Below are 12005 nucleotides of genomic sequence, written 5' to 3' on the forward strand. Positions count from 1 at the left end.
CTGATTTAAATTTGCTTCACTATGTACCTTTACTAATGTCTTTGCTATAATTTCGGCCTTGTCTCTACCATTAGTAATAATCCTGTTATCATCCATCATTATTGGATACTCATTCTCTCCCATTACCCCTAATTTTCTTTATCATACCCCACACTTGTTGTATTGGTGTAGTTCTGCCAATAGAATCACAAAACTTTTCCCAGTATATTTTTTTTGCCTTCCTTATTGTCTGAGTACAAAAGATTGCAAGCAATAGTGAGACAATCATATTCTGAAAGTTGTGTGACCTTTTCAAAATTCTAAAGGCTCTATTTCTATGCTTTATACTCTCACTGCAATCCTTAGACCACCAAGTTACAATTCTGGTGACATTTTTATTCTTAGTTTTAGGTACAGCTACTTCTGCTGCATCTAATACGCTGCTGCTGATTTCCCTACATAAATTCTCAACACTTTGATCCTTATTTACACCCACCAATCTGTATTCACTTGTCCCAATCTGCTCTTTCTAACATCCACCTACCTTCCCTCATTACAATCCATCCATCATTCAAGCATACTAGCCCCTTCTCACCCAAATATTCCTCAATCATATTTCCATTAGAATCATCCCTATCCCCCCAAAGAGTACTGTGTGCATTAAAATCACCACACCAAATACCTTTCCCATTTAAGTTATCCCACATTTCATCCAGATTCTCAACCTCTAGTTGTCTGCATGGATTGTAATAATTAATGATACCCATACTACCACTATCTGTCCATATTTCTATTACAATATATTCTAAATCCACACCCTTCTTAACCTCTCTAAACTGCATCTGCATCCCTCTTTTAACAAAAGTTGCACACCCTCCACCACTTCCCTCCACTCTATCCCTTCTAATACTTATGTACCCCTTTATAACAAAATCTAATGACTGTTTAAGCCATGTCTCCTGAATGCAAATTACATCTGGCTTAACTAAATTCTAAATTATAAATAAAACCTTTCAACTCCTGCCCATTTGCACGGCTGCATTTGAGGCAGCCGTGGCCCACTGGTTAGCACTCTGGACTTGTAACCGGAGGGTTGCCGGTTCGAGCCCCGACCAGTGGGCCGCGGCTGAAGTGCCCTTGAGCAAGGTACCTAACCCCTCACTGCTCCCCCGAAGCTGCCGTCGTAGCAGGCAGCTCACTGCGCCGGGATTAGTGTGTGCTTCACCTCACTGTGTGTTCACTGTGTGCTGTTTGTGTTTCACTAATTCACCGATTGGGTTAAATGCAGAGACCAAATTTCCCTCACGGGATCAAAAAAGTATATATACTTATATAAGACTTCTTGCATTCCACTGTAAAATCAATAAGTTCTTAGGTGTTAATGATGGATCATTTGTTTCACCCTGCATAAGATCAGCTTGTATTTTTTCCCATGATAAATTATCCACATTCAAGAATTTTGCAGCAGCTTTAACAATTATTTTTATTTTCTCAGTTCTCGTTTTTGCTTGATCAGAACAATTAACCACATACGCAATGTACAATATTAATTTCTCTGAGCTTATCACATCCTCCTTTGGCCTTCTGCATTCAGCACCACTACCTTGAGTTGCCGGTACCTCATGTGTCTCTTTCCTTTCCATGTTGACAACCTTTACAGCCTCAGCATATGTAATGTTTTGTGTTGTCCGTATCTGCTGCACCACCACTGCCCTTTTGCTTACAGGGCACCCCCCATACGCAGCCGTATGATCCCCACCACAGTTACAACATTTCCTCTCAACCCCCTCTCCACATTTCCCATATTCGTGCTCTCCTCCACACTTCCCACATCTTAATTTCCCTTTGCAAACATTTGCTATATGACCATACCTTTGACATCTATAGCATCGAGTTGGTGGAGGAATGTACTCCCGCACCCTGAAACTCAAATAGCCCACCATCACTTTATCTGACAACACTTGCTCCTTGAACTCCAAAAGTACTGTAGTGCTATTTACTTTCTCTCCATTACGCTTTGCTTTTAATCTTTTTATATCCACTACAGTTCCTCCCTTTATATTCTTTTTAAGATCGTCCAATTTTCCCCCAATTGGTATACCTGATATCACTCCCTTTGTTCTTATACCTACAAAGCTTCGTACATCGCTCACTTCTTTCTTACACACCGACTGTAATCTCATAGCCTTCTCTTTTTGCTCACTGTTTGGTTTGCAAACAAACCAATTTCGCTTATATCATGCCCCTCTAAATTTAACGACTACTTTCAAATCATCTTCCTGATTTAACTTCCTTCTCACATCTCTACCTACTTCATCAGTTACCTCTTCAATACTCCTCTTCGATGGCCCTTTCCCCATTCCCTCAGCCCCATTAGACCTAGTATTGTTTCCTCCTCTCCCTCTACCGTGTACATAACCTTGACTTTTCCAGTCCTCTAGACCATTTAACCAATCATCATTCCCATCATCCTCCTCCATTATACTATCCAGACCCAGTCACAAATCAGATTATACCAAAACGACAACAAAAACAAACGAAAACAAGAAAAGAAAATATCTCTTGGAGATACAAACAAACCGCCACTCCGCACTCCACTCGCTTGCTTCCAATCACTTCCGGTCGACGTCACCATCCGTTCAACTCTCCAGCAATCAAATCAGATTGGCTAACTATCCATCCTTCTGCAGCGACTGCTCCACAGATCACACTTTTAAATACTGTCACTGATTCAATCAGCTGATATCACTGATTAGCTGCAGGTGCATTGACAACAGACCGTGGCCAAATGGCTACATAGCTAACCACTCCTACACACAGTTGCGTTCCATCAGTGCCAGTGGGTGTTCCCGACGGTAGCTATGCAAATGACTTGAAGTATAATCGTAATTTGATTGGTTGGTGCCGTCAGTCAATTGGGTTCAACCCAGCATGCATCACATCAAGTCACATCTGCACAGATGTGCATGAAGACAAACATGCCTATTGGGATGCGTCTCAAGCACTGCAACACACACAACTGTGTGTAGGAGCCGTAACCGCACCGGCCAATCAAGCCCATCGACAGACGGCATCAACCAATCAAATTATGGTTATACCAAAGATCCTTAATTTTATCAACTATGTCTGATTATACCTTAAGTCATTTGCATAGCTACCGTCGGGAACATCCACTGGCATGCGTTGACGGAACGCAACTGTGTGTAGAAGCCCTAAGTAATCATCCTTTTAGTTAGGCCTATTGTCATTTCAGATTATAAACAAAGCCTGTTCAAAATGAATTCACTATAAAACATCTAACAAATTACCATTAAAGCAATTATGTACACTACATTAACTTGCATATCAACAAAAAAGACTAACTATAAACGTCACAAAAGACACTTTGAGACAATATTCATGAATAATACAGGCGGACTTATTCAAACTAACCAGGCCTAAAGATCTAATTTTACTCAAACTTGGTAGCCTACACACAATCAATGTGACACTCTTAGAACTTGCACTGCAGTTCATGACATTGTCCATAAGGTGCAGTAGGTCTACTGCTGCCACATGCCAATATTTCATGAAAACACACTTCCCCTGTCGCGCACACACACTATTTGTTTATTTAGCATTAACTTCAGAAATAATAATGTCTATTGCAACATTAGAAGAAAGTCAAATTTGTAACTGCTTACATCACATTCCATTGAAATACAGATCAGCTACCCAATCATGCAAACTTGCATAGTGCAGTTATAGCCGATAGAGGGTCACAAAGCGAATGCAGAAGTGCTGTTCACCCGGTTACAAATTTGATGAACCACTAAAATGATTTTGGAAACATTTCAAGGTACAAAATAATCTTTGGGATTCCTTTAACGTTTTTGCTTTTAAAATAACATTTCCCAAAATAATTTTGATGTCAACACTTGATGGAGTGCAGCAGAAATGCTGTTCATTCTAAGTCAGCCAGTTGTAAAAACAGCCATAGGAAATTGCTGCCCCAGGTCAACCTCACTCTCCCTGCCTTCAAAATCAAAACAGAACAGGTGCTATACTACAGAAATTAAGAGCTCACTCTCCTGACTACTGTTGGTGCATTCCTATTGTATCAGATTATGGTTTTACATAGTTGCATAAGAAACATTTAGTTAATTTATTACTAGCTTCTCAACTATAGAGGGCCCCTCCCAAAAGCAAATCTTTAGTACTGCTTTAAGATAACTGAACATCTACAATCAAGTCACCATAAACATTAATAAAGTCAAGTTTATTAACAGAGCATTTCATACACAGGTCATTCAATGTGCTTTACATAAACAAACAGCAAATAAAAGCATAAAAGTGCAATAAAATAATAGTTTACAAGGTAAAGAACATAAGAAAACATAAGGTAAAATCAGTTTAAAAAAGAATAATTAAAAGACAAAATATAAAACGGAAGACACAATAATTTAAAGACACATTCAGAATCTATAACTTAGTGCAATTAGCAAAAGGCAGAGAACAGTTTAAGCTTAATTTTAAAACTGGATACAATTGAGGCCTTTTTGTAGTCACCTAAAAGTTGAGTACAGAACTGAACTGCATAGCAGCTAAAAGCTGCTTCACCTTGTTTAATTTAAACAGCAGATTTTATGAACACATTTTTCTCCTGCTCCATTTACTGATTTATAAACAAGCAGTAGTGCTTTAAAGTCAGCAATGGTTCCACATGAATTCCCTGCTACTTGAAAACAAAGATGGACTCTCATCAGTGTGAAATTGAGCTTTGAATGGTACTACACCTCGCAATTCTCTCTAAAATCCAGAGCCAGAAGCCAGAAGAACAGACACCAAATCATCCGCAGTCAATGAAGCAGGGTCCAACCCCAACAAATTCTTAAGCAAAGCCATATTCAGAATCACCGGCACAAGTTTACTACCAATGTCCACCATAACTTCAACACTAGCTGATTTTGTGACTTACTTAGTTTTCCAAAATGTTTTGCACATCTCACAACTTGTGATCAGAGTGTCAATATTTACACTGGTTGTTTCATGCCGTTTTGGACAAACATGAATGAGTGGCTTCAGCGATCTCTCCACAGATGATTTCACTTGAATCTTCATTAAACACAGCAGTTGTAGCCTGCTATACAGTTAGATTAATGGAGGTTTCTGCCATGGTAGTGAACACTGTGCTACCTAAATATCTGCGTACAAACACATTTGAAAAATTATACAACGATCCACATTTAACAAAGTGTTGCCCCAAACGGTCAATGGAACACTCGCAGTGGCATCTGCAATGATGTAAGTAGCCTTCTTCATTCTAACTTTCTGACAAGTGACACAATCACCCTCTTCACACAACTTCACAGCTTTGGCAGTAACATTTACCTAGAACACACACATTTTTCTCCTGAGAACAGAGAGGTCAAGCGGTGTACTGCTTAAGCATGCATGATGGGTATCTATGTCCTGCTCCATTTACTGATTTATAAACAAGCAATAGTGCTTTAAAGTCAACAATGGGTCCACATGAATTCCCTGCTACTTGAAAACAAAGAAGATGGACTTTCGGTGTCAGTGAGCTTTGAATGGTTCTACACCTCGCAATTCTCTCTAAAATCCTGTAAGCCAGAAGAACAGACACCAAATCATCCGCAGTCAATGAAGCAGGGTCCAACCCCAACAGATTCTTAAGCAAAGCCATATTCAGAATCACCGGCACAAGTTTACTACCAATGTCCACCATAACTTCAACACTAGCTGATTTTGTGACGTACTTAGTTTTCCAAAATGTTTTGCACAGCTGACAACGTGTGATCAGACTGTCAATATTTACACTGGTTATTTCATGCAGTTTTGTACAAACATGAACGACTTTGGCTTCAGCTGAAGCTATCTCTTCACAGATGATTTCACTTGAATCTTCATTAAACACAACAGTTGTAGCCTACTATACAGTTAGATTAATGGAGGTTTCTGCCGTGGCAGTGAGCACTGTGCTACCTAAATATCTGTGTACAGACACATTTGATAAAGTATACCAACAATCCACATTTAACAAAGTGTTGCCCCAAATGGTCAATGAAACACTCGCAGTTGCATCCGCAATGATGTAAGGAGCCTTCTTCATTATAACTTTGACAAGGGACACAATTGCCCTCTTCACACAACTTCACAGCTTTGCCAGTAATATTTACCTAGAACACACACATTTTTATCCTGACAATGGAGAGGTGAAGCTATGTACTGCTGAAGCATGCGTGATTGTAAATGGAGCAGGACATATATACCCAATTTATAAACAAGCTGTAGTGCTTTAAAGTCAGCGATGGTTCCACGTGAATTCCTTGCTACTTGAAAACAAAGATGAAAGCTGTTGCTGACGAATAGCAATCTTTGAATCGTGACTCAAGCTTTTTTTTTATTGCCAAAAGTTCGATCAACTAGTCAACTAGCTCTGCTGGTGGAAAAATGCATGGGACTCATGAGTTATAGCCCCATCCTATTGCGTGCAGAGGAAATTTGAAAGACAACCGTTTATCTCGCCTCTTGGATCAAGCAGTACCAATGAATAGTTTCCAGACCCTACATCTTGATGGGTATGGCTCATCAGCCACAACAAACAAAAAAGGTAAACTGAAAAACGGTATGCTCTTTCAAAAGATGGTGTCCATATCTACCAAATCTTTTCATATTATGTTAGCAAAGATAATATTCCAGTATGAGAAAATGTAAAACTTAAAATATATATATATATGCACATACTACAAAAACAAAAAAAAGGCACTGAAAAACGGTATGGTCTTTCAAAAATGTCAGTGTGCATATCAACCAAATCTTTTCATATCATGTTAGCCATGATAATATTCCAGTATGAGAAAATGTACACACACTACAAAAAAAAGGTATTTAACCTTTCACAAAATCAATCTGATGACAAACTAATCTTGCTAAGTCCGACGCTCTCATCTGTATCAAATTCAGCATTTACAGGTACTGTACCTCGCAATTCTACCTGTAAAATTTTATGTGCCAAAAGAGAAGACACCAAATCATCTGCACTCAATGAAGTAACATCAACCCCCAACAAACTCTTAACCAAAACCGTACCCAAAGTCACCAGCACAAGTTTATGGCCAACATCCACCATCACTTCCACACTAACAGATTTTGTGACGTACTTAGTTTTCCAAAAAGTTTTGCACATCTCACAACGTGTGATCGGACTGTCAACATTTACACTTGTTATTTCATGCCGTTTCGGACAAACATGAACGACTTTAGCTTCGGCTGAAGCTATCTCTCCACGGATGATCTCACTTGAATCCTCCTTAAACACAACAGTTGTAGCCTGCTCTACAGTTGTACTAATAAGGGTTTCTGCCGTGGTAGTGAGCACTGTGCTACCTAAATTTCGGCGTACAGACACATTTGAAAAACTATACCAACAATCGACATTTATCAAATTGTTGCCCCAAATGGTCAATGGAACACTCGCAGTAGCATCTGCAATGATGTAAGTAGCCTTCTTCATTACAACTTTCTGACGAGTGACCCCATCACCCTCTTCGCACAACTTCACAGCTTTGGCAGTAACGTTTACCTAGAACACAAACACATTTGCTTTTATACATACATACATACATACATACATACATGCATACATACATACATACATACATACATACATACATACATACATACATACATACATACATACATACATACATACATACATACATACATACATACATACATACATACAATTCCATTCAACTTCAATCATGCCACCTAATAACTATAGAAAAAGACAATACAATTACATATTGCAACATTCACCTTTTGAAACTCTCGTCCATTGCTTAAGATTTCATGAATCTTCTTCTCCTGTATGTTCTCCTGGGCTATTTCAGCAAATAGAAAATCCACTCTTGTAACACTATTCACAATGCTGCGATGGTTCACGAGCAGGTCATTTTGTCCAGCACTTTGTCTCGACGAACTCATCCCAACACCAGACACCTTCAAAGGACTCCTGCAAATTTTAACACATAAAACAGACTCGTATTACAAATTCTCAATTAGCTACTAAACAAGCATAACCTTGTTCATATGAGGTTTCCAAGGCTAAAACACTACTTAAATAAGAACTTTTACATATTTTGTTTCAATGGATAATTTTGACAAGTTGCAGACAGATCATAATTAAGATATTAATGCTATGATTACTTAGCATTGTTCATTGCAATAACATAATTTTTATTCATAAACTTACTGATCTTTTTCAGCACATTGGAAAAAGATGCTTTTGCACATCAAAAACCACCATGCGTGAACATTTGTCGGCTTGCTGGAGTATAGCTGTAAAATATCTTCTCTTTGAAGCACTTTCAATTACCGCGGACACTTGATGGACAAAGCCTTCATATATGCTATCCTCCTTTTCAGAGAACTTGAACCTCTTTGCCACTGAAGCCATAATATGGCAAAGAGTAATTTCTGGAAACCCCCCCAAAAAAAAAAACAGAAAATACAAATAAGTCATTAAACAGAGGCACTAGTCTGCTAAAAACGACACTTCTACACTGAGTTAATTTACTGTTCTCCCAAATAAGCAACACAAGGCAGCCATGGCCCACTGGTTAGCACTCCGGACCTGTAACCGGAGGGTTGCCAGTTCAAGCCCCAACCAGTGAGAACAGCTGAAGTGCCCTTGAGCTTGAGCAAGGCACCTAACCCCTCACCACTCCCGACCGCCGCTGTTGTAGCAGGCAGCTCACTGCGCCGGGATTAGTGTGTGCTTCACCTCACTGTGTGCAGAGTGTGTTTCACTAATTCACAGATTGGGATAAATGCAGAGACCAAATTTCCCCTCACAGGATCAAAAGAGTATATATACACTTATACAAAAAAAGATGCACATGTGAACAGCACTAAAATAACTTTTCTTTTATGCACTTTCCACTTCAAACTACTTCCACGTTCGCAAATTTCAACTCTCTATCAATCCATAGAAAATAGACAAAAAAATACTAATGTCATAACACAGGTACTCAGATACTTTTAATTTGTACAGAGTTTTATCGATCAAGATATCTCTAAACTGAACTCATTTACTGTTCCCCACAAATAGGCAACCACACAAAAAAGGTGCAGGTGTGAACAGCAGTAAAATACCTTTTCTTTGACGCACTCTCTTCTTCCACTTCCAACTACTTCGACTTGGCAAATCTCAAATCTCTAGAAAATACAGACAAAAAATACAAATATCATAACACGGGTGCTCCAATAAAACTCTGTACAAATTAAAAGTATCTATCAAGATATCTCTAAACTGAACTCATTTACTGTTACCCACAAATTAGGCAACCACACAAAAAAGGTGCAGGTGTGAACAGCAGTAAAATACATTTTCTTTGACGCACTCTCCTCTTCCACTTCTAACTATTTCCACTTCGCAAATCTCAAATAATCTCTAGAAAATAGACAAAAAATACAATCATATCATACAGTACAACAGATACACTGATGAAACTCTAGAAATGCAACATATCTATCAAGATATCTCTAAACTGAACTCATTTACTGTTACCCGCAAATAGGCAACCATACAAAAAAGGTGCAGGTATGAACCACACACAAATGCTGTAGGCTACTACAGATCGAGTATTAGGGCAACACAAGAAAAGAAAAAATATTCAATTTTACGACATTAAATTCGACATTTCGTGTTTTATTTAACATTCAAAATAAGTTAGTATAGCTATTGCCAACCCAAATTCTTAAGTAGCAATTTCACCAAATCATTTAAGCTACCCATACCAAAACACCTCGAAAGACGGAACAGCTGGACAAATGGACACCTACATCACTCTCTATGTTTATAGTTGTGCAGTGAACACTTTGTTTCAGGTAAGTCTTTCCCTTGTATTTGTAGTGACATTTATATAGCGTTTGGCAGAAATCTATATCAGTTGTTTTGTTATAAATTGGTCGCATGGTTTCGTATGTTTTCCCAGCAAGTTGGAAGGCTGGTGAACGTTAGCTAGCTAGCTGCTAGCTGTTTACCTCCGCTCTGAAACAAGCGCTTAGCTTAGCAGCTACGGGACCTAGCAGCGATATGTTGTTAACACCCACGTAAATCGGTGATAATCATTGACCAGATTTTACCGTGGGAATAAACATTGTCTCATATGTTGTCTCAGTCCATCATGTATGCTTGTTAGAGGGCTGCCAACTTTTCAAGAAACCTTGGAGTGAGATTTGGTGGGGCCAACCAAAATTTTGCTGCGGAAATTTTTGTTTGGGTCATTCAGCATTATACCGTACAGTAAACAAAACGTACATCAGTGGTTCTCAGGTGTAGGGACCAGGCATGGACGGATTATGAACTTTCGGGGCCCTGGCCCACATGTATTAAGGGCTCCCTACTAATTGTCGCATGTAGAAGGGGGGTTTGGGGGTCCTCCCCCAGAATTTTTTTCATTTGTTTGATGTGATTTTCTGTATTCTGGTGCATTTTGGTAGCTTAGAAATCTAGACACACCCTAGCGGCAGCAAATTACATTTGCTTCCAGGGCTAGTCTAGCAACTCTCTGTTGGCTTGTGAGCTCGAAAAATTAAACTTCTATCAGGCCAATCAAACCGTCTACAGAGTCGTTAGGGGGGCATGACATAATGATTGATAGCAGAGTTGCAACGGTTTGGCTTGAATTCCCTGCTACTTGAAAACAAAGAAGATGGATATTGCTGTTGGCCAACAGTGTGACACGAGTTAAGCTTGTTTTGAGATGGCAAAAGTTTGAACTAGCCAACTAGCTCCGCTGGTGGGAAAACGCATGGGACTCATTTATCCCGCCCCTCGGACTGAGCACTGCGAACGGTGAGTGCCCAGACCCTACATTTTAATGTGGGTCTGGCTCGTCAGGCTAGCATTTTGGGGATGGCCAATACTAAATTCAATCAGATTCATAGCCTACATCCTGATGTGTTGATATTGAGGCAATGATTCCATGCAAACACGTAGAACACAAGAAGAGATATCCGCACACTGTATCTAAAGCTCCCAGTTTAATGGTGGATGATGATACACAGCGTTTCGACCACTCAGGTCTTCGTCAGGTGTTCACAGGTGCCACTAAAAACAATCTTACCCACTCCACAGTACACCCGAGGCAAATTCCAGACAATCGATATAAATGTCTGTGTTGATAGAATAGTGTTAAAAATACAACTACCCTTGCATCGCATTGCAATAGTTATACTTTCATTTTATGCTGACCTTTATAGCTCAAGATGCACTGTGTCTTTATAAGACAGAACATTTCTTGATAAGATAGAATTTCCATCCCTATCATTTGAACAAAAAGAGATATTATGTAGGCCAATTAGTGAGGAAGAGGTTTCAGAAACTATCAAAAACACATCACATTCACATTTTTTTTTTTTAAATTTCAGCAAAGTACTAGTGGTCTGCTCTTTTTTGGCTGCTTTGATAAGGGTTGTCTTCCCCATACTTTAAACCTTGCGCACATCTCTGTTATTCTGAAGAAAGGCAAGCCCCCCGATATATGCGGATCTTACAGGCCAATTGGTCTGATATCTGTTGACAGCAAACTACTACAGTATTAGCAAAATGCCTTGAAAACCTGCTTCCAATTCTTATAAACCCAGACCAAACAGGCTTTATTCATGGACGCTACTCTTCCAGCAACGTTAGGAGGCTTTTGAATATTTTACAATCTACATTACAGAACAAACAGAAAACACTGGAATGCTGAGAAAAGGCCTTCAACAGAGTTGAATGGTCCTATTTTTTTACATTATGGAGAGATTTGGGCTGGGGGGAGACTTTATTATCATTACTATGGTCGCTGCTCTGAACCATGTCCAGTGGCCAGGGGTGTCTGCCAGGGATGCCCTTTAAGCCCTCTTCTCTTTGCCTTGGCATTAGAACCATTGGCAGAGGTAATCTGCCTACACGCTGAAATAAGGGATGTCTTTTTGGGGGGCAAGGAACACAAAATTGCCTGATATGCTGACAA

This window comes from Alosa alosa, chromosome 14, assembly GCF_017589495.1.
Source record: "Alosa alosa isolate M-15738 ecotype Scorff River chromosome 14, AALO_Geno_1.1, whole genome shotgun sequence".
NCBI classification, from domain to species: Eukaryota; Metazoa; Chordata; class Actinopteri; order Clupeiformes; family Clupeidae; genus Alosa; species Alosa alosa.